The 24,006-nt window shown below is 47.7% G+C and overlaps 1 protein-coding gene across 36 annotated transcripts in view; it reads left to right on the top strand.

The window, feature by feature from the left end:
- The first annotated feature begins 7,156 nt into the window (after nt 1-7,156).
- The window catches only part of SORBS1 (sorbin and SH3 domain containing 1), a 249,911-nt gene continuing 233,061 nt past the window's right edge, over nt 7,157-24,006 (top strand). For 5 of the 36 annotated variants that reach the window (XM_055352548.2, XM_055352552.2, XM_055352553.2 and 2 more), the window contains exon 1: nt 7,258-7,392. The gene's annotated coding sequence lies outside the window, so the exon portion shown is untranslated. Of the gene's footprint in view, nt 7,393-24,006 lie in introns of all 36 variants that reach the window. The other 31 variants (XM_031014947.3, XM_055352562.2, XM_031014946.3 and 28 more) reach the window with 13 other exon arrangements.

Genomic DNA, 24,006 nt, shown 5'->3' with positions numbered 1-24,006 from the left:
CCTATGTACACTTGAATGAACCACTTGGTTCAGACAGTTGGGTGAGCAGGTGGTAAGATCCCTATGGGGCATGGCCAGGTGACCAGAGATGGTTACTAAACTGCCCTTCAAGAAAGTAGGTCGAGGTAACTCAAGGTTTAGGTTTTGCTGAGAGGGGGCAGGCAAAGCAAGTTCAGGGACAGGACAGACTTGCTGAGGTAATGGAGAAGGGGCTGATACCCAATGCGCGGTCCAGCCACCTTCACTTCTGCCCTCCCCCACTCCCCCCAGCACTCTGCATCTCCACTTGAGAAACGCTGAAGAAGTGGAATTAGCCTTCCCAGGGCACCCCTGTGACTTGATTTGGTCCTGTGTAATGAGTTCCCTCAGTGAACTGTTCCAATCACCTCTGACAAGCTTCCAGCAGCTTCCAGAACATCAGTTATTCTCTTAACACCATTGTCGTTGATTTTTTAACCTTGTTAGGGTTATATTAGTGAGGCTGGTTGCTCTGTTTCTGAAGCTGCAGTTTTTCTCTCAGTCCATCAAGATGATCTCACTTTCTCTGGCTCTCTCCCAATTTCCCTGTGCCACCTTCTTCTTCCTCCTCTCTCTCTCCTTATTCCTCCTTCCTGGCACCTCTCCTCATCTCTTCAGTCTCAATCACAATGCCTCTCTTAGAGTTATCAGCTGTATCCTCCAACCTAAAAATGGTTTTCTCAAGTAAACACTTCATTAATGTAATTAATTTAGAGTAGGAAGTCTTCTAAGGTAAACTCAGCATGTTCTAACCAATAAATCCCCTGCCCCAGTCAGAAAAAAAAACTGATCTCTCAGCAGCTGCCTTCAGATTGGCACCTTGTGTTACCCTCTCCCAAACCCCAACCTTCCATTGACACAGTAGAAGTTGACAGAAGTGCATTCTGTACTTGTAATTTCTCTCAAAGGTCCATTGAGGTCAACTTCCTTCTTTCCCCTTCCCTCTTTCCTTCCTTCCTTCCTCCCCTCCCCTCTCCTCCCTTCTTGTCCCCTCCCCTCCGCTCCCCCCTCCCCTCTCCCCTTCTCTCCTCTCCCCTCCCCTCCTTTCTTCTCCCCTCCCATCCCCTCCCTCCCTTCCTTCCCTCTTTTCTTCTTCTTTTTTACAGGATTTTGCTTGCCTGCCTGCCTGCCTGCCTTCCTTCTTCCCTCCCTCCCTCCCTCTCTCCCTCCCTCCCTCTTTTCTTCTTTTTTTTACAGGATTTTGCTCTGTTGCCCAGGCTGGAGTGCAGCGATGTGATCATGGCTCACTGGAGGCTGGAACTTCTGGGCTCAAGGTATCCTCCTGTCTGAGCCTCCCGAGTAGCTAGGACTACAGGTACATACCACCATGCCCAGCTAATATCTATGTTGTTTTTTTTTTTGAGACACAGTCTCACTCTGTTGCCCAGGCTGGAGTGCAGTGGCACGATCTCGGCTTACTGCAACCTCCATTTCCTGGGTTCAAGCAATTCTCTTTCCTCAGCCTCCCGAGTAGCTGGGATTACAGGCACCTGCCACAACGCCTGCATAATTTTTGTATTTTTAGTAGAGGTGGGGTTTCGCTGTGTTGGCCAGGCTGGTCTCATCTCAAACTCCTAGCCTCAAGTGATTCACCTGCCTCACCCTCCCAAAGTACTGAGATTATAAGTGTAAGCCACCATGCCTGGCCTTGCCCAGTTAATTTTTAAAATTTTATTTGTGGAGATGGAGTCTTGCTATGTTGCCCAGGCTGGTCTCAAACTCCTGGCCTCAAGTGATTCTCCTGCCTCAGCCTCCCAAAGCACTGAGATTATAGGAATGAGCCACTGTGCCTGGTCAGGTCAACATTTTAAATGTCTTTATTTTGACTATCTAATAGCATAAAATAATCTCCAAGCCAAACCTTGGATATTTGGTCAAATACAGTACAATATTTGGGGTGCTATTATGTGTACAAGTTTTCTCCCAAGCAACAACACAAGACACACTGGAGCAAGTGTTTTTATTTTTATTACCTTTTAGATACAGCATCTTGCTCTGTTATCCAGGCTGGAGTGCAGTGGTGCAATCATAGCTCACTGTAACCTCAAACTCCTAAGATCAAGTGACCTCCCAACTCAGCCTCCCAAAGCACTGGGATTACAGGCGCGCACCAGTGTGCCAGCCAGAGCCAGTGTTTATAGACTGATAAACAGAGGCCCTGTGACCAGAGTCCTGGGGTTACTCATACTCATCCTATCCCTGCTTCCCAAGCACAGCAATCCCTCCTACTCCTCTGGTTTTCTACCTGGCCCTATAGACTTCTCTTGATCAACCTCCACCATTTCACCAAACTTCCCTAAAGCATTGTCCACCAGCATTGACCTCTAAGGAATGTGGAATTCTTGGCTCGGGCATTCCATCATCTTCAAATCAGTTCCGTGCCCTGAGGCACGCGTTTGTAGATTTACTTTTTTCTCAGTAATTAATCAGTAAGAAACAAGACAATCAGTTATTAAGGAGTTTTGCTCTTTCCACTACTTGCTTCGCTTTCTGCAAGATGCTACAGAAGGCATTAGACAAAAATCATCAAGGGGTGTTTGGTGATACAGCAGCAAAACTCTTTGATTCATAACTCTCTTTCTCTCATTTGGTTTTCTTCTTTTCTCCTGGCATTCTCCAGCATGGCATCTCTGAAAATGACTATGGTCAATATTTCGGGTAACTGGGAAAACAACTTACCAAAACCAACGTATTCTAAGAAGGTGTCTTTCTCAATACTGCCTCCTAGTAATGTTAAAATAATATTCACTTATTGATGCTTATGTGTGTCAGGCAGTGTGTAGCACTATCCATGCACGATCTCATCTTCAGCTTGCAAGTAAACCTATGGAGAGTTGTGTTTTCTCCAGGTTACAGATGAGAGAAGTCTGCACACTAGGCACTGGAGCTAGGATTCTGCCAGGTGTCTCTGGAGCCCGCAGCCTTAACTGTTATGCTACTGCCAGCTCCAGGGCCTCTAGTTTATTTCCCTCTCTCCCAATCTGTGTGGCTCTGAAGATGAAGTAAAGGCTGATGACTCTGGGCTGTCCTCTGAAAAATCCTGCTCCCTCCTTTCATAATTCCTCACACTTATGACCTGCTTGGGGGATGCATCCCACAGCATGTTTATGATCCTGGTTTGTGTGCATGACTCTCTGCCTGATATTTTAAATTCTCTCCAACAGTGGAAGGACTGCTGGGAATAATCTGATACACATGAAGAGAAAACGAGGAGTTACTAATAAGATTAAATTAAACTTAAGCACATTTTAAACAGCGTGTAAAACACAGGACTAAGCACTGTTTGAGATGAGCAGACACAAGGCACGACCTCATGGAATTTACAATCTGCTGGGGAGAGGAAATGAGGGATAAGACTACACACAAATATACAGGAGTTTATGCCAAATATGGCAAGTTCCATGAGAAAGGAAGAAATGAAGCACTGTAGAGCTGGAAGGCAGGAGTCCTCCCGTTTCCCTGGGGACCCAGGTTTAAGAGAAACGGTGGAGACTGAGACTGGAGAACAGGAAGTTTTACTGTTTTACTCAAGGGCCAGTCACTGATGCACTGACAAGGCCTCAAGGTTCACCCTCCCCAGGACAAGTTACATAATTTACAGGGCTCAGTTCAAAAATTAAAGGCAGGGCCCTTTGTTCAAAAATGAAGAATTTCAAGATGGTGACAGCAGAGCATGTAATCAAGTGTGGGGCCCTCCTCAGCACAGGCTGCATCCACACAGGGCTGGCCCTGCCCAAACGAACCTCCCTGGGCCTCTGGTTCCCTAGGGCTCACCTTTGGGAAGTAGGGAGCCAGTATCTCTCTCACCACCTTGTAGCCAGCACCTAGCTCAGGGCCTGCTGCCGAGATGAATCTATGAATGACTGGAGATAGGATGAACTGACACGATTACACCTGATGATTTCTTGGGTTGCTTTCAGTGTTAAAACATTGAAGGACTGGCCAGGTGTGGTGGCTCACGCCTGTAATCCCAGCACCTGGGGAGGCTGAGGGGGGCAGATCGCTTGAGTCCAGGAGTTTGAGACCAGCCTGGCAAAATGGTGAAACTCTGTCTCTACCAAAAATACAAAAAATTAGCTGGCCACAGTGGCCCATGCCTGTAGTCCCAGCTACTTGGGAGGGTGAGGCAGGAGGATCCCTTGAGCCCAGAAGATCAAGGCTGCAGTGAGCCGAGATTGCGCCATTGCATTCCAGCCTGGGTGACAGGAATGAGTGAAACCCTGTTTCAAAAACAGAAACAAAAGCAAAAACCCAACCCATCGAAAGACCGTGACTTTCAACATTCCTTGGAGGAGACACCTGAGATGAGTCCTGAAGGACAGTAGGATTTTTCTTTTCTTTTTTTTTTTTTTGAGATGGAGTCTCGCTCTGTCACCAGGCTGGAGTGCAGTGGTGTGGTCTTGGCTCACTGCAACCTCCACCTCCTGGGTTCAAGCGATTCTCCTGCCTCAGCCTCCCGAGTAGCTGGGATTACAGGTGCGTGCCACCATGCCTGGCTAATTTTTTGTATTTTTAGTAGAGAGGGGGTTTCACCATGTTGGCCAGGCTGGTCTCGAACTCCTGACCTCGTGATCCGCCTGCCTCGGCCTCCCAAAGTGCTGGGATTACTGGCGTGAGCCACCGCGCCTGGCCACCAGTAGGATTTTTCTTTCTGTTTTCTCCACTTTCCTTCTCTCTTGACTTTCCACTATTTTTCCATTTCTTTCATAAATCCTAATGGCAATGTTATGCCTTACAGTGAGACATGCAACAGTGACACAGACTGGAAACAGCAGAGAGGTTCAATATTTGAGGGATGACTTGAAGCCTTAGGCCTCCCTTAAGATTCCTTGAGATAGTGTAGATGAAATCTTCATTGATAGAGTCTGGTTTTTCATCTTAAAATTATTTTCATTGGACAAGTTGGTAGATGTTTATGAAGAAAAAAATCAGAAGACTATGGATGAGCAAAAATAATTACTTGCAATCCCATAAGAATAGTTCTAATGGGATTGCAGTATAAAACTAGTTTTCTACCTATTTTTCCATTCAATAATCTGAGCATCTTTTTTTTTTTTTTTTTCTTTTTTTGAGATGGAGTCTCATTCTGTTGCCCAGGCTGTAGTGCAGTGGCACGATCTTGGCTCACTGCAACCTCCGCCTCCCAGGCTCAAGTGATTCTCCTGCCTCAGCCTCCCACAGGTGCACGCCGCCATGCCCAGCTAATTTTGGATTCTTTAGTAGAGATGGGGTTTCACCATGTTTCCCAGGCTGGTCTCAAACTCCTGAGCTCAGGTGATCCACTGCTGCCCACCTTGGCCTCCTAGAGTGCTGGGATTACAGGCGTGAGTCACCACTCCCAGCCTATTATGAGCATCTTTATGTGCCAATAAACCTCTTTATTTTTTGTAGCTATTAATATATGATATTCTGTCATATGGTTGTACTATTATTAACCAATGCACTCAAATTGGATATTTGGATTGTTTTGATTTTTTTTTTTTTTTTTTGGCTATTCTAAAATGGTGTTGCCCTGAATTTGCTGGGTAAGTAACTAGTCTCTCTACCCTTTGTTTTCCACCTCTGTGGATAACCTCAGGATAACGATACTATTCCCACCTGGGGTCGTGTGGTGGATGTGAGTTAACGCATGGAAAGCTCTTAGCACAAGTATAGTACGGTGCATAGCAGCCTAGACGTGCTCAATAAATACTAGCTGTTTTATTACTTTATAGCCCAGAGAGAGCTGTCTTACACAGATTGTGGAGTAAATAAATAGGAGAGCCGGGAAAGTGTTCTTTGAAAAGCTGCAGGATGAGGTGCAGATAGGGGAAGGCCGTGGGCTGGGGGCTCCCTAGGTTGAGTAGTTCCCCAGTGTTTTCTCATTTATAGAGTAAGCTTCCAGATGGCTAGGAGTCTTCTTTTTTTTTTTTTTTAATACACAGCAGAGGACACCAGGTGGTCACCAAAGACTTGTCACCGTTCCCTGACATCTAAGAATCTTTGCTGATGAGTTTCCGATCAGTCTGTGCAGTCATCAAGGCCAGTCTTTACCCTGCCACCCACAGCCTGTTCACTGGGAATGTGCTCTGGCTGAAGATGCTTGCAAGGGCAGCTGACAAAAATCAGTTGTGCTCAGCCCAAAGGGCGAGTGTCTTATCTTCAGGGATGTGGGAAGCTGGGCATGGAGGGAGCAAGTTCCAGACCAGTACTTGCTGGCTCTGCGACCTTGGGCCAGCAGATTCCCCACTCTGATCCCTGTCTCTGTTTCCTTTTCTGTAACTCTGAGGGGGACTAGAGGAGGTCAGGAGAATGGCATAGCACAGTGGTTAGCTCTGAACCCCATCTAACCCAGTGCCTTCCCCCCACTTGCAATGACCTTGTTGCATTGTATGCACTCTACTTTTCACATTGTAGAGGATCTTATTTATTTACTTGTCTCCACTAAAATGGAAGCTTCCTAAGGGAAAAGGCCTTACCTGTCTTGTTCTCTGCAGTTAACACCGGGGTCCAGCACTGCCACAGAGTCTCTAAATATATGTGTGTTGCATGAGTGAAATCTCAGAGCCTGGGTTCAAATCCTGGTTGCACCACTTGCTGTGTGACCTCGGACAAGCCACTTAAACTACACCTCAGTTTTCCTGCATAAAAATAGTAATTATTTTCAGTTTTCTCACTAGAAAAATATGGATTAGTAATCGTTCCTCTCTTATCAGGCTAAGAGGATCAAATGAGGAAATATCCGGGAAGCATTAAGCACACTGGCTGGTACAGAGCACACGAATGACAACAGCAAACGTTTATGTAGCACGACGGCCAGGCACTGATCAAAATGCATCACCTATGTTAACTATGTTATTAATCTTCACTAGATTTTACGAAGTCGGTACTATTATGCCATTTTACAGATGGGTAAACTGAGGTCCAGGAGTTAAATAACTTATCACTGATATTTTACGTCGAAGGTTCCTTCCAAGCTCCCCGTGGACGACCCTTCTGAAGGACCAGAAGGCGCGCCAGGCCAGCGTCCGGCCCGGCCAGGACGGAAAGGGTTACTAGGCCCGCGCGCCCGTTACCGGCGGAGGCCGGCCGGCTCACAATGCCAGGAGCCGGGCGCCGGACGCTTCTTCGCCTCCCATCCGCGCACACGCCCCTTCCTGTCACGGCCGGGCCCGGGCCCGGCCCCGCCCCCGGCCCCGCCCGCTGGCCGGGCGCTGCCAGAGTGGACGGTTCCAGAGGCATGCTAATGAGGGGGCGGGCACCGCAGCCCATTGGTTGTCCGCGGAGTGTCGGTGAAGTCAGCGCTGAGTCCCAGAAAAACAGAGCGGGGCCAGCTGCAGCGTGTAGTGCGAGTGGGGCGGACGCGCGCAGCCCGCCCGCCCGGCGACCAGCAAGGTAAGCCCGCGCTCGCCCGCCCGGCCGCGCTCGCCCGCTCGGCGGCGGCAGCGCCGGGGGTGTGCGCGGCTTGGCCCCCGCGGGCGGCGCCTTTGTTCCGCGCTCGGAGGAGGCGCATTTAAAGGGCCAGCTGTTGGAGGGACTTGGGGGACCCCCCTCCCCCAGAGCATCCCCCCATGGGCACAGGAAAAGCGGTGGTCCCTCGCGGCCGAACCGTCCATCCTGCCTGCTCGGCGAATCCCCAGTCTTTCAAGGAAAGTTCCCCAGGGTGCGGAGGATCCGGGGGCTTCCAGGGTTGGGGGTTTTAAAATTTCCTTTTTTGGTGGGTGTGGGGTAGTACGATCATGGCCTCTGCTAGGAGAGAATGTCCGCCCGTCTCAGGGTGGCTGCAATTTGGGTGGGTGGAGGAGACATCAAAGCCCGAATGGGTTTGTGCTGTAAAGTGAAACTACCGAGGAGGGGCACCTCTGCAGCAGCCAGAGGAAGGCGGAGGGAGCGAGCGGCGGGATGGAGGCATCTCAGGTGTGTTCATTCATCAGCATCCCCTGGAGAGGGCGGCGGGAGGGGCGCAAGGACGACGCGGTTGGCCGGACCCGCCTGAATGAACGGGGACTAGTATGCGCCGGGGACACCGCGCCTGCCCGTGCCGCCCGTGCCCCTTCTTCTCCCCGAGTGGCTGACAGCATCTTGCTAGGCAGCTCATCACCGACATGGACAGCAAGCAACTCCTTTCTCCGAATTCCCCGGGCATCCCCTGCTACCACCTCGCTGCTTTCCGATGTGGCTTCCTTGATACGTGGTAGCGCCGTTCAAGATAGAGGGGAAAGAGGCTTGAAGTCATTATGTTTCCTTCATGGGGGAGTGTGCTGTCGAATTCTGCATCCCCATGCATCCGCTGTCGTAAGATGGCTTTGAAATTCACCAGTGCATGCTTTCTCCAGGCAGACAAGAATTTATTACGCTATTACATTGCTACATAAAAGCAGAAGGGATCCCACTGAGCATGGCTCGTTTTGTTCAGTCCTCGGTTTTTCCCAGCATGTTCTGGGCGAGCCCTTGGATTTTTGTTTTAAACACTGAGCGTTGGGGTGCCCCTGTTGTCACAGGGCCGACCTGCTGAAATTGCTGGAATTGGTTTCATCGTCAATAGGAGGGAGGTTCATCTAGAGACATCATGGAACCTATCTGGCGTGTCAGGCCTCTGACTCCATCTCTCCCCTCAACAACACCCCCCCCCCGCGCCCAGCCCCCCGCGCCCTTTTTTCCTCTTAAGTGGAGGCGGGGGATGGATTGGCTGTCTTCACTCTCCTTGTGTTTTGAGCTCCTCTGCTTAGATTCAATTCTGTGTTTTTGGTTGGAAAGGTATCTTGGTGGTGATCGAAGAGAGGAGGGTTAGATTAAAAGTGGGGTGGACACAGAGGGGTCAGCAGCATCAATGACAGAAAACAGATGATGGACATGTCTACAGCCTTCAGACACCGATGAGGTAGATGGCTGTCTACAGAGTGAGGGGCGTGTGTTTGGGCTGTGAGGGGGAGGGGTGGAGGAGGAGGATGCCTCCAGCAGTTTTCTGCCCCGCCCTCTGGATGCTGCCTTAAATAGCCCCTTGCCAACCAAGCTCTGATGTCTCTTTCTTGGCCTGAGGGGAAAGAAGGGAAGGGTTGGTCTGTTGGCACCTTTGCCCAAGGCACTGTTGGAGCAGATGGTTAGGAAAGGGTTAGTTCTCCAGGGGTTGCAGAGAGCACATTTCTCAGCTGGAGGGCCCTGAGACCACTCCTTTGGCGACTTCCCTGCAGGGAATTAGCAGCTGAAATGAACTGCTGTCTACCCTGTGGGGTAAAGAGTTGGGAGGGTATTGTCATCTTGTGGACGATACCCGCCTTGTTGGCCTTTTGCTTCTCCTACCTGCTTTCATTTGTTGTAGTTGGAGAGTTTCTGTAAAGTTTTCGGAAGAGATTGGGCATATTGGGGAGTGGGTAGGAGTTATGGGAAAGGATGAGCAAATTCTTCCTGGCAGAACAAAGCACTATTCAGCTGTTCCTCTCTTTCCCCTTCTCTAAAATAGAGTTCAATACAGATAGCAGAGTCTAGGGTTTTCTTTGTAAAGAATGAAAGGGCAGGGCCAGGAAAGAAAGTTTTTATTGTGCAGCATTGATAATGATCAGGTCATCCTAACTTATCTCCAGACCCCTCCCTGGATGTGGAGATAGATTTGCTGTAGAGGGCACTCTATGGTAATTTAGGATTTGACCTGTCTCTAGGAGAAAGGCATGGATGGTCTCAAAAAGCTTTGGTGGAGAAGGTCTGGACCAGAGGCAGGACAGCTAGCTTTGGTCCTGGCCACCAATCTTTGGGCTTTGGGCTAGTGGCTTCTGCTCTCTGGGCCTGTGTCCTTGCTGATGAAGTGGAGGATGATAGGGCAGAGGGTCTTCCAGGGTTCCTGACAACTCCACTGTTCTTAGAGTCACAGTTTGTGATGGCATTTTCAGGTTCTTTCCTGTTTGCTAAATTGATAATAAATTCAAAGTATTGCACAATGGCATAGAAGAAGCATTCTAGGATGCAGGCTTCTGTTGGATCCACATCTACCTTTTCCTTGATAAATGTGATTTGTGAGGTTTTACTGTAAGTACGTAAACAATTCAGAGCTAGAACGGTCCAGAGTGAGAGGCACAGACCCCAGAGTGAGTGGTTGTCTGTGGGAGATGAGGGTGGGATGATCGATTGCTGAGGAAAGGGAGTTTCTGTAATTTGTTCTCTTTCCCTGTGGATGTTTAACTTGCTGGTTTATTCATGGTTATACAGGTGAACGTTTACCTATCTAGAAGATGAGAGTTATAAAAGACCTCTGTGATTGCCATGTTCCGCCCCCTCCCCCGCCAAACTGAGGAATTTGAGGGGTTGGGAGGTTTGGCCATTTTTCCAAGGTTGCACAGCTAGCAAGATGTGGAGCTGGGGTGGGAACTCGGGGGGATAGATTGTAGATCTTGTTTCCAGATGTATCTGGGTTTTTTGTTTTTTTGTTTTGTTTTGTTTTGTTTTTTGGTGGTGGTGGTTGTTTTGAGACAGGGTCTCACCTGTCACCCAGGCTGGAGTGCAGTGGCACAATCATGGCTCACTGCAGCCTCGACCTCCTGGGCCCAGGCAGTCATCCTACCTCAGCCTCCCGAGTAGCTGGGACCACAGGCACGCACTAGCACACCCAGCTAGTTTTTGTACTTTCTGTAGAGACAGAGTTTTGCGGTGTTGCCCAGGCTGGTCTCAAACTCCTGGACTCAAGCGATCCGCCTGCATTGGCCTTCCAGCATGCTGGGGTTATAGGCTTGAGCCACTGTGCCCGGCCTACATGTATCTGTTAAGCCCCCTCTTCCTCTGAGAGAAATGATTCTAAGATGGAATGGGGAAACATGAGGAGGAAATAGGAGCACAAGAAGAGAGAGATTGGAGAAACAGACGAGAAAGTAGGAGGCTGGGGACAGATTATGTGGGGAAGGGAAAAACACAGAAACCAAGCTTGGAGGAGAAAAGGATGGAGCTTGAAAGGGGGAGGCTCTATTGTCTCTGAAACAGCTGAGCTCTTCTACAGCCCTTGGGGTGAAGTGAGGGGAGGTTTGGTAGACTAGGATGGGGGGTGGGGGGGTGGACTGAGAGTTCAGCCTCAGCCTGAGACTGTCTTGGAATCTCCTTGGGATTGCTCCTGTTGACCCTCAGATTGCAGAGTGTCATGGAGGCTGCTTAGTTTCAGGGCCAACTGAGGCCTTTAGATCCACGGGAGCATGCAGAATGTGGACATGTGGGAAGTCAGGTGTGCGGGTGGTGATGCTGGCTGATGCTGAGGTGGGACTCAGTTCTGCTGAAGTCCCGGTTTTTTTGTAAATGCAAAACTCAAAACACTTTTCCATGGATTTCGTTTCAGTGCAAGCAGCATTTTCTCCTTGGATTTTCATCGGTGCTTTGAATGTTTTATGAGATAGTGTTTCGAATACTCCCTTTTCAGAGGAGACACTTGGAGATGAATGATTTACTGAATTGTAGCTCATTTGGGGGAGCTTCTGGCTTGTGACCTAAGCTAAGCCTCAGAATGTTTCAATGAGCAATTAAAGAGCTGTGAACAGTGGTTGACCAGAGCACTAACCATTCAAAGGCAAGGATAAAAGGTGATAATAGTTCAAGGTCTGGAACTACAGCCAACAGCTGGCCATGAACAATGTAACTGACTTTGGCTAACTCTTAAAGCCCTAGAAAGTGTCTCTGTGGGTCGTTTGGTGGCTCCCCTTTTTTGTGTGCGGTTAGGCATGTGGACCCGTCCCTGAATCTTGCTGTCTCCCATTCTTCTTTTGCTACATCTCCCTCCACTATCCATTTCTTTTTCTTACCTCTTTCCCCTTGCCCTCCTCCCTCATTCTTTCTTTATTATCAACAATATATCTTTGTAGTTTCTTTTAATCTATTGCCATTAAAATTTCATGTTCTCTGTTCTTCATTTCAAATCAGTCGAGGGCCAGGCAAGGTGGCTCATGCCTGTTATCCCAGCACTTTGGGAGGCTGAAGCAGGTGGATCACCTGACGTCAGGAGTTCGAGACCAGCCTGGTCAACATGGTGAAACCCCGTCTCTACTAAAAATACAAAAATTTAGCCGGGCGTGGTGGCAGGCACCTGTAGTCCCAGCTACTCGGGAAGCTGAGGCAGGAGAATGGCATGAACCTGGGAGGCGGAGCTTGCAGTGAGCCAAGATCGCGCCACTGCACCCCAGCCTGGGCGACATAGCAAGACTCCGTCTCAAAAAAAAAAAAAAAAAGACAAAAATTAGCTGGGTGTGGTGATGGGTGCCTGTAATCCCAGCTACTCAGGAAGCTGAGGCAGAGAGAATTGCTTGAGCCTGGGAGGTGGAGGTTGCAGTGAGCCGAGATTGTACCACTGCACTCCAGCCTGGGGGACAGAGTGAGACTCCATCCAAATAAATAAATAAATAAAATCAGTTGAATTCAGTCTTTTTTGAATGTGTATGTGTTTTACACACAAAACAAAAAAGAGGCAAATGAACCAAATCCAACTAAATTGCTTTTTACTTCTGTGTGGCCTTCCATTGATTTATCCCCCCACTTCTTCTGTGGTCAGCAGTGGCTTTTTATAGAAAAAAAAGTTCCCAGGTCTCTGTCATGCAGTTATTGTTTTCACAACAATAGAAAAAAGTTTCCACCCTTGTATTGTGGACCACAAGGGACACCCTCTCTCAAGGGACGTACCCTGTTTCTAGACTTCCTTCCATGGAAAAAGTGTCTTTAATGCATTCTGTAACAGAGGTCTGTACTGTAAGGGGTTAGGGGTGCTGATAGTGGAGGTGGGGCTCTTCTCAGTGATTGCGGTACTGCTTAGAATAGGGGCTGGCAGGCTGTGGCCTAGAGAGTATATCTAGGAAGAATTAGCATCGTTGTTTTCTCTCTTTCCTCAGGCTGAGCTAACCTAACTGGCTGTAGCAGGACCCAGACCCTTTTGGAAAAGAATGAGATGCTTGTTAACTTTCTGATTAGTGTTGAGTGGAACCTAAGGTATGTCTTCTGCCCACCTTGGGAGGGTGGGCACCCACCGACAGTTGCTGGTGTAAAGTTCCCGGATTCTTTGATGGATGGATGCTGTACCGCTTTATGATTTTCTTCTGTCTCTAATTAGTTACAGAGAGGATTGACTCTTGATGCTCAGTGGTCAGCAAGTACTTTAGTATCTAAAGTGGGCCTTGCAAACAAGAAGTCACCTTGTCACATTAGGTTTGTATTCTCTGTACTATATGTGTGCTGGTTTTAGTATAAAAGTATTTAATTTGCTTTACTGTTGAATACAATTGATGTTCTACGAAAATGTGTTTATCGTGGGCCCTCATTTGTCCCAGCCCTCCCTAAATATGCATATCAGTCTCTTACCCCAACTGGAGAAGCCGGGGATAGGGTAGGCATCAAACCTGCTGGTGCTGAGAACCACCCCTCCATGCTTTCCTGCTGGCTCTGCCAAACCACCAGATGCCTAGTCATTCCCTACTCCACGTCCCCAAAGGCCAGGCCCCCCTGCACCCCCCACCAGGACTGGTTCCCTCACCAGAAGGCCTTTTTCTGCATTTCCTGGCTGATGCCTTCTCCCCTCAGACTCCCCTCACATTTTAAAGAGATGCCTTTCAGCTGGGCGCGGTAGCTGTAATCCCAGCACTTTGGGAGGCCGAGGCAGGTGGATCACCTGAGGTCAGGAGTTCGCGACCAGCCTGGCCAACATGGTGAAACCCCCTCTCTACTAAAAGTACAAAAAATTAGCCGGCGTGGTGGCGCATGCCTGTAGTCCCAGCTACTCAGGAGGCTTAGGCAGGAGAGTCACTTGAACCTGGAAGGTAGAGGTTGCAGTGAGCCGAGATCGCGCCATTGCACTCCAGCCTGGGTAGCAAGAGCGAAACTCCATCTCAAAAAAAAAAAACAAACAAAAAAAGAGATGCCTTTCTTCTTGTGTTCAGCTTTCTACTTCTGTTGATATTGCTGGTTCCCTTGTCTGTTTCCTCCCCCATATTGTGAGTTCTGGGAATAGAGTGAGTCTGTGTTTCTTCTCTTTTTAAATTAAATTTTAATTTGTATAAAACTTTCGCATATGTATGTGTGTGTGTGTGTGTGTGTGTGTGTGTGTGTGTACACAGAGAGTTTCTTTTTTGTTTGTTTTGAGACAGAGTCTCCCTCTGTTGCTTAGGCTGGAGTGCAGTGGCATGATCTCAGCTCACTACAACCTCCACCTCCCGGGTTCAAGCGATTCTCCTGCCTCAGCCTCCCTAGTTTCTGGGACTACAGGAGACCACCACCACCCCCAGCTAATTTTTTTATTATTAGTAGAGACAGGGTTTCACAATGTTGGCCAGCCTGGTCTCGAACTCCTGACCTCAAGTGATCTGCCTGTCTTGGCCTCCCTAAGTGCTGGGATTACAGGCCTGAGCCACTGTGCACCCCCGCCCCACACAGAGTTTTGAAAGACAAATAGGCTGGGTGTGGTGGCTCATGCCTGTAATCCCAGCACTTTGGGAGGCTGAGGTGGGCGGATCACCTGAGGTCAGGAGTTTGAGACCAGCCTGGCCAACATGGCAAAACCCCATCTCTACTAAAAAAATACAAAAATTAGCCAGTCACGGTGGTGGGCGCCTGTAATCCCAGTTAATCTGGAGGCTGAGGCAGGAGAATCACTTGAACCAGGGAGGCGGAAGTTGCAGCGAGCTGAGATTGTGCCACTGCACTCCAGCCTGGGCAACAGAGCCAGGCTCCCTCTCAAAAAAAAAAAAAAAAAAGTCAATACTACTAGAAAAATATAAAGGCTGCCTGGGCGCAGTGGCTCATGCCTGTAATCCTAGCAGTTTGGGAGGCTGAGGCCGACGGATCACTTGAGGCCAGGAGTTCAAGATCAGCCTGGCCAACATAGTAAAACCTTATCTCTGCAAAAAATACAAAGAATTAGCCAGGCATGGCAGTTAGGATATAGACATCCTTGAGGGGCTGCTGTTACTCTGTTTACAACAGTTACTTCTAATGCACTGAGCTGTTTCTCCTGATATTACTATCATATTTATTGTTACCTGCTTACAATGCTGTTTTCTGATTGTCCATTTTAGATGTTATTTTTATTTTTCCTTATTTTTCTTTTTGTAGAGACAGGGTCTTGCTATGTTGAGACCCTGCTTGAGGCCAGGGTGGACTTTAACTCCTGGCCTGAAGCACTCCTCCTACCTGGGCCTCCTAAAGTTCTGGGATTACAGGTGTGAGCCACCATGCCCAGCTTAGAGGTTACTTTTAGATGTTATGTCTTGATGTCTTACTATGGATTAGATCCTCTCCTCTGCCCTCCGATACTTCCCTTTCTCCCTATCCTCTCATTATAGATATATCACAATTTTTGATTACATTGATATTTGGTGCTTACATTATTTTGGCTGTGTAAATAGTGTTCATGACAGAGCCATATAGTATACTATAATATTTTCTTTCTTGTACATTTTTTGAGTTAATAATTACCTTACATTTTCTATTTACTTAGTTTCTATGTACTTATTGCTAATTCTCAAAGTATTTGACAGCATCTTAAGACATTTGTTTTATAACATGTGTTCCTATTTATTTATTTATTTATTGAGATAGGGCCTTGCTCTGTCCACCAGGCTAGAGTGCAGAGGTGCGATTGTAGCTCACTGCAGCCTTGACCTCCTGGGCTCAAGTGATCCTCCTGCCTCAGCCTCCTGAGTAGCTAGGACTACAGGCACCACCATGTCCAGCTAATTTTTAAAGTTTTTTGGTAGAGATGGGGTTTCACTACATTGCCTAGGCTGGTCTCTAACTCCTGCCCTCAAACAATCCTCCCTCCTCAACTTCTCAAAGTGCTAGGATTACAGGCATGAGCCACCGTGCCTGCGCTTGTTCCTTTTTATTTTATTACTGTTTTTTTTTTTCTTTTTCACCCCCGCTTGGAGACTTCCCTCCTATAGGCCTCCATTCTCTCTCCTTTGTTCTTGCCCATTGACCTCTAGGCCTGTGGCACGACTCATCCTGGGAATTCCCTCACCTTATCCTGGGTGGGATCCTGTTTCCTTTGTTGATTTATTCCTCCACAAGTTTCTGAGAGAGGTTCTGTGGAAGTTGATCACTTTAAGCTTACAGGTCTGAAAATGTTCGTATTCTACATTCATATTCGATTGGTGATTTGATTCATCTAGAATTTGAAGTCGAAAGCCATTTCCCTTAGAATTTTGAAGCCATCATTCCAGTGTCATCTAGGTTCTAATATTGGTATCAAAATTCGGATACCATTCTGATTCTTGATCATTTATGGATAACGTGATTTCTCACTGAAAGTTTTTGGGATCTTCTCTCTTTTCCTATATTTGAAATCTCCTTGCTTTAAAAATGATTGGCCTGGGTCTTTGGTGTGTGCCTTTTTTTTTTTTTTGAGATGGAGTCTCACTCTGTTGCCCAGGCTGGAGTGCAGTGGTGCAATCTCGGCTCACTGCAACCTCTGCCTCCCGGGTTCAAGCGATTCTCGTGCCTTAGCCTCCCAAGTATCTGGGATTACAGGCGCATGCCACCACGCCCGGCTAATTTTTGCATTGTTGGTAGAGATGGGGGTTTCACCACGTTGGCCAGGCTGGTCTCAAATTCCAGACCTCAGGTGATCCACCCACCACGGCCTCCCAAAATGCTGGGATTACGGGTGTGAGCCACTGCGTCCAGCTGGTGTGTGCCTTTTTGATCTGAAGGTTGACGTCTTTCAGTTTGGGGAAATTTTCTTAAATAGATATATTTTAATAATTTCATTTTCTCCGTTTTCTGTGTTTTGTCTTTGGAATGCCTATTAGCTGAATGTTGGACTTCCTGGAGCAAGTTTATAATTTTAAAACATTTTATTTCCTTTTTTCATTTTGTTATATTTTTGTCTTTCAGAGAGCTATCTCCAGCTTTATCTTCAACTCTTTTCCATTTTTAACTGTGCTTTCATGTGTTTACGTGGAACATATTTGCATGTTTTACTTTCTAAGAGCTCCCTAGTTCTCTGAATACTTGCTTTTCTTTTTTAGATGACATTCTAGTTTCATGGGTGCAGTAAATTCCTTTACATTAAGGGTTTTTTTTGTTTGTTTGTTTTTGTTTTTTATGGTTTTCTGCTGTTCCCTGCTGTCCCTTGGAAGATGTTGTTTCTTCCAAGTCCCTTTTTCCACTTGTTTTGGTTACTGTATCTTCCATTGCAGCTATCCTTCCATGCATGCTGATCCTTGACTGTCTATGTATATTTTAAGAATGGACACCGAAATGCTGATTGGGCATCAGTGCCACAAGGAAGGGACTCGTTAACTTCACTGTAGAGTGATCCAGCAGAGAGCCCCCTTTTTCTCTACTGGAGCAGCCTAGATATCAGCGCCGGTAGATCTTTTTTCTGGGGCTTTCCTGGATAGGGCTTTCTTGGAGAGGATTTTACCTGGGTGTGGGGTAGGGTGGGGTGGGGTGGTAAACAGCCTGGCCTTCCTGCATTCTGGGAGCCTCCATGGGGAAAGGGGCTAGGTATTAGTCTGTTTGATATGCAGACTTTCACTCAGTCCCTGGGTCTTTTGAAAGTTGCCCCCACCTGCCATCCCTCTCTCCCATCTCTCTGCCTCCCTCAGCTGTGTCCCTCCCTCGGCTGTATCTCTGGTGTAAGTTACCTGATCAGTGGATCTCCACCTTCTGCTAGCCGAGGCAGGGAAATCACCAGGCTGAGCAGACTGCAAGAGGGACCCTGGGTCTGACTGCTCTTTGTACCAACTTGCAGGCAGGCACCCTTCTTTTTAGCTTTACCCTGCTTTTCCCTTTAGAGTCCTTGGTGCCTCCACTTCCTGAACTGTCTTTGTGTTCTGTGCCATGAGTTGGGCACTTGTTTAGTGGCTCCTGCTCTGCTTGCGCTTAGCAGAGCAGACAATGCGGAAACCTAAATCAGCTACTGCATGGTGGTCAGCTCTCCACTGCTGTTGACGTATCTCATCTGCTGGGGTCTCTTTTTTCATTAAGAAACTCATCTGTCTACTGTCCTTTTAGTGGGAGTCCAGAAGAGAGCAGAGATAAACATGGGTGTTCAGCTCTCTGATTTGACCAAAAGTTTGTTTCATTTCTTCATTCACACACTTAAATTTGTGCCTGATATAGGGTATATTCTCAAGAAGTGTTTGTTAAATGATTGAAAGCCCGTTCCTAGGATGATATGAGTACATTTAGTCATCAGATTTCAAGACACCCAAACATACAGTGTTGCAAAAATAAATCCGTCGCTTATTCTGAGATAGACATAATAATAGGCATCAGATCCTGCCTATTCTCCCCATGCAGTGGAGGATAAGACGCACTGGGAGAGAGACAGTGTAACAGAGTGTTGCTGTCTTCAGCCCTGTCAGTAACTACCTGAGTCAGTCACTTTGAGAAGTCCCTTAACCTATCTGGGCCTTGGTTTTCCCAGCCTTAAAATGAGATGTTGGTCAAGGTTTGATTCAGTTCTCTGCATTGAGCACCTGCTGTGTGCAAGCCACGGTGCTAGGATTCTCTACATGTCTCTTCTAAGGCAGCCACTGTGGTGTTTTGTATGTATGTTTGTTTTGGCATGGGCCACACTGAGTTGATTGTGTTTGGTTTATATGTCTTTCTCCTGGCTTAGTTCAGTGCCTTGTACAAAGTAAGTCCTCTGCACATTTTGACTCTCCCTTTTTCTAAACCGAGGGCTCCTTGTGAGTATCACGTCGCCATCCTCTGTATCTCCTGTGTCTACCACAGTTGTTGGTACATAGGAGGTATGTAGGAAATATGAAAATGTGAGTTGTTCTGCCAGAATCCCCAGACCCTGCTTGGAGAACAAGCCTAGCTTGTTGAGGGCCTAGCTGCACATTCCCTGGCCCACTTATGGAGTTGGGGGACTCAAATGCATTGGTATTAAAATCAATGGAGACAGCAATTCTGGACCACAGCCTTGACACTAGAGGATTGTTTTCTCCCAAACAGATAGTAGTCATATATTCATTTCAAACAGCGCAGTGGAGCGGAGAAAGACTGTTGTTACCAGTTAAGATCAGATTCATCTTAACCATGAAAATGAATTATAGATGTATCCCTGCATTCAGGTGTTTAAAAACATTTAAGTGTTTTTTCATAACTTCTTTTGGTTTTCCCACACTTCTGAGTTTATGTGCCAGGACTAGTAGCTAGAAATTTTAGGGAGATTGATTTAGCTCAGTGGAAGACATTTTTTATTGTAAGAGCAACTCCCTACCAGACTGCTTTAGGAAGCCCTGAATTCTGTGTCAAGCCAAGGCTAAATGTCCACTCTCCAGGGAACATGAAGAATCGATGCCTGTGTGGGAGATGAGGTACTATTAGAGCACCTGAAAAGTCCTTTGCTTTTGATTTGTTCATCAAATAGTTATTGAGCACCAGTTATAGACCAGCGTCCATGCTGGGCTCTGGGAATATAGCAGCGAACAAAGAGAAATGGCACCTTCCCTCTTGGAATTTATAGACTAGAGCTGAGCTGTCCAGTATAGTAGCTAGTAGCCACATGTGGCTATTGAAATTAATTAGATTGAAATACCATTAAAAATTCAGCTTCTCGGTCATGCTAGCCACAAATGCTCTGTAGGCACGTGTGGCTAGTGACTGCCCTATGGTCGGCATGGGCAGTTATAGAGTGTTTCTGTAATCTCAGGAGGAACTCTTAGGCAGGCTGATCATAGAGCTAAGATTCTGTGTTTCTAGACCCGACATTTATGATTAGCATTTCATGGTGGAGGCAACTGAGGCACAGAAAAGCCATTTGTTTAAGACTGAGCTGGGAACAGGTCTCTTATCTTTGAGTGTGGCTCTTCTCTCCCTGAGGTGAGGTAGGGCAACTGAGAGTATAGTCTTTGCACTCAGGCTGCCTGGGTTCAAATCCTGGCTTTGCTACTTCCTAGATTTAGGTCTTAGGGCAAGTCACTGCCCTGTGCCTCAGTTGTATCACCTGTGAAATGGAGGAAGTAATAGCACCTACCTCACAGGATTGCAGGGAGGATTAGATGACCCAGTCATTCAAGTCTTTAGAACTAGGGGCTGGGCCTGGTGGCTCACACCTGTAATCCCAGCACTTTGGGAGGTCGAGGTGGGAGAGTCAGTTGAGCCCAGGAGTTCGAGGCCAGCCTGAGCAACATAGGGAGAACCCCATCTCTATAAAAACTTGAAAAATTAGCTGGGTGTGGTGGTGCAAGCCTGTAGTCCCAGCTACTTGGAAGGCTGAGGTGGGAGGATCTCTTGAGCCTGGGAGGTTGAGCCTGCAGTGAGCCAAGATCACAGTACTATACCACTCCAGCCTGGGCAACAGAGCAAGACTCCAACTCAAAAAAAAAAAAAAAAAAAAGGAAAGAAAAGAACTATGCATGACACATAAGTAGTAATAATTCAGTAAATTCTGGTTACTATTATTGAGACTGAGAAGGGGACAGAAGATATTGGGAGAGCCAAGGAGGCATTTTCAAACAGCAGAGTGGAGTAGAGAAAGACTGTTGTCAGGAAAGGCTGTGCTTGTAGAGCTGACTGACCACCTGGGGAGGGATACCTAATGGAATGTTTCTCAGCCAGGGGCTGCTTTAGTCATGTGAGCTGATGTGAAAATGCCAGTATGTCCACGAAGTCCTCTGAGTGTCACAACCGGTCACTGGTCCTCTGAATAAGGATCCTTTCAGTATCTCCTTTCTCCTGGCTTGCCTGCACATAGGCTGGTCCCCACAGCCCTTTCCCCTGTCCCCATGCATTTCTTCTCCCCTCACTACATCTCCATCATGGAATGGGTGGAACATTTACCATCACCCCTGTGGAGCAGCGGGCTGCATCGAAGGAATGCAGAAGAGAGCAGGGACAGAAGCCCAGCTGGGCCCTGGTATTTTCTTGGAGGTTTGCATCTCTTGTTGGTGTCATTCCCTCTGTTGCTCAGTCTTTCACAGTGTTTTAGGGGTGCCCCATTTTGCTGCATGAGGAGAAAGAGAGCTCTGATGTTAGCCCCAGGGATGGGAGGGTGCCCCATTGGGTAGGTAAATCTCTGCTTATATGTGGAACTTTGGCTTAAGAAATACTTTATTTATTTATTTTTTGAGATGGCATTTTGCTGTTGTCACCTATGCTGGCATGCAATGGCGCGATCTCGGCTCACTGCAACCTCTGCTTCCCGGGTTCAACCTCAGCCTCTTGAGTAGTTGGGCTTATAGGTGCCCGCCACCACACCTGGCTAATTTTTTGTATGTTTAGTAGAGGTGGGGTTTCACCATGTTGGCCATGCTGGTCTTGATCTCCTGACCTCAGGTGATACACCCCCTCGGCCTCCCAAAGTGCTGGGATTATAGGTGTGAGCCACTGTGCCCAGCCAAGAAGTAGTTTAACAGAGCAGTCTCATCAACACTGTAGACATGGGCCCCACCCTGCAGGTGTTTATTTCTTCATGAACACCCAGAGGGCAGGGCTCTTGTCTTCCCCAACAGACATCAACAGTGCATTTCAGGCTATGAAATAGGAAGGTTCTAGTGTGATACACTGCGTGTGGAGGTGCAGGTAGTGAGGGTGCTCTAGAGGTACATAATGGATGTGGCACCTTGCCTCAGCCAGGGGAGGCACACAGGGAAAGTACTATAATAGGCCAGTGATGTATCTGAGGTCAGGTGTCTAGTAGTGGCCGACCCTGAGCTGACCTGTGAGGAGACTGTTCCTAGCAAGCCTGATTCTCAGCATGGCATAGAAATACAGGTTCTCCGTGAGTACCAGTGATCAGGAGTATTGAGTGCTTGGCTGGGTGCGGTGGCTCACGCCTGTAATCCTGGCACTTTGGGAGGCTGAGGTGAATGGATCGCCTGAGCTCAGGAATTTGAGACCAGCCTGGGCAATATGGTGAAACCGTGTCTCTAATAAAATTAAAAAAATTTGCCAGGTGTGGTGGCACATGCCTGTAGTCCCAGCTGTTCGGGAGGCTGAGGGACGAGAATTGCTTGAACCCAGGAGGCTGAGGCATGAGAATCGCTTGAACCCAGGAGGCAGATGTTGCAGTGAGCAGAGATCATGCCACTGCACTCTAGCCTGGGCGACAGAGCAAGACTCTGTCTCAAAAACAAACAAAAAAAGAAGTATTGAGTGCTTGAGGCTTCACCTATGGTACAGTTTGGATGTGTGTCCCCACTCAAATCTCATATTGAAATGTAATTCCTAATGTTGGAGGGGGGCCTGGTGGGAGGGGATTGGATTGTAGGGGCAGTTTCTCATGAGTGGTTTAGTATCATCCCGTTGGTACTGTCCTCATGATAGTGAGTGAGTTCTTGTGAGACCTGGTCATTTAACAGTGTGCAGCCCCTCCCTCTTTGCTCTCTTGCTCCTGCCCCGGCCATGTGACATGCCTGCTCCGTGCCTGCTCCTCCTTCACCTTCCGCCTTGATTGTCAGTTTCCTGAGGCCTCCCTAGAAGCCGAGCAGATGCCAGCATCATGCTTCCTGTACAGCCTGCAGAACCATGAACCAATTAAACCTCTCTTGTTTATAAATTACCTAGTCTCCGGTATTTCTTTATAGCAATGCAAGAAAGGACTGATACAGCCTGTAACTGGCTTTGCCAATCCATTCTTGTTTGGGCCTTGACGTTCCATCATCTTGGGTGGTGGTCTAGCTTATAACAGTTATGATAGGAATGGGTGTTTAGTAGATCCCGGAATTGTTCTTCTGTTTGCATGTCAGTGTGAAAGCTCATTACGCATTTATATAATAGCTTATGCATTGATCATTAACATCAACCTGTGGGCTGACCTTGGTTTCCTAGTATGAAAGGCCACTAGGACATACCTTGTGAAATTCAGTTTCTCTTATTGCCTGGAGTCTGTGTGGAACCTGGTGGCTGAGCATATGAGCAGTATGTCTGATGTGTAAAAAGATAATTCATTTGCATATTGCTTTTCTCCACTTAGAATTTATCTTCAGTTGGGGCAGATCCAGTGTTGGGGGACTGTTTCCTGTGAGCATGGAATTATGGCCAGGGGTTGTAATTGCTTATAACAAATTGACAGGGAGGAAAATGGGACTGTTTGCCTGGTACGTTGATGTAAGGGAGTCTTTCCAGTGCTGCTGTAAGATATACAGTGCTGACTCTTCTGGGCTTGGGCCTTTGTTTCTCTCCCTTTTTTTTTTTTCGAGATGGAGTTTCACTCTGCCACCCAGGCTGGAGTACAGTGGCATGATCTTGGCTCACTGTAGCCTCTGCCTCCTGGGTTCAAGCGATTCTCCTGCCTCAGCCTCCTGAGTAGCTGGAACGACAGGTGCCTGCCAACACTCCCGGCTACTTTTTTTGTTTTTAATAGAGACAGGGTTTCACCATGTTGACCAGGCTGGTCTCGAACTCCTGATCTGCCCACGTCGGCCTTCCAAAGTTCTGGGATTATAGGTGTGAGCCTTTAATTGTAGACAGTGCACACAGGAGGCTGGCGATAGGAGACTGGGCAGAGTCTAGAAGCCAGGGATGAGGTAAGAAAGGCTGGAACTGGAGCTGGGAGATCTGAGTCGCTGCCCCAGTGGCCTTGCCAGTGGGGAATCTGGGTGGAGAGGTGAGGCAGGAGTGGGAACTGCTTTTAAGCAGGACAAAGTGAATAGAGGCTCTGGAGAAGGAAAGCAAAATCCCAACAGGGACAGAAATGAGAGTAGCTGGAGAAAGCTGGGGCTTGGGAGAGCTGAGGGCCTAAGCAGGGTTTGGTGGTTGCTGAAAATCAAGTTGCCAGGCCCATGAACCGAGGCCAAGGCAGTGTTAGGCCTTTTAGGACTATTTTGTGTTTGCTTTGCAGGGCCTCTATGTTGGACGTGGTACATTAGTGAGCCAGCAATGGCAGGTGTGAGGGGGCGAGGCCCCCTAGGAACTGGGAAATATTAGTCATGCCTGAGCACTGTTAGAAGATACGGCTTCTCATCAAGACAGCTGCTCTGGGAGGAGGCTCTGCAGCCGCCAGCCTGCATTACAGTTTATGTTCTTGGTTTTGTCTTTAATTATTAAAGGCACGGGCTATTTAAATACTCACCTGAAGCATCATTGTGAGTAATTTTCCCT

This window comes from Gorilla gorilla, chromosome 8 (assembly GCF_029281585.2).
Source record: "Gorilla gorilla gorilla isolate KB3781 chromosome 8, NHGRI_mGorGor1-v2.1_pri, whole genome shotgun sequence".
In the NCBI taxonomy this organism is placed as follows: domain Eukaryota; kingdom Metazoa; phylum Chordata; class Mammalia; order Primates; family Hominidae; genus Gorilla; species Gorilla gorilla.
Note: the sequence above shows the minus strand (reverse complement) of the source record. Positions and strands in the feature narration are given on the sequence as shown.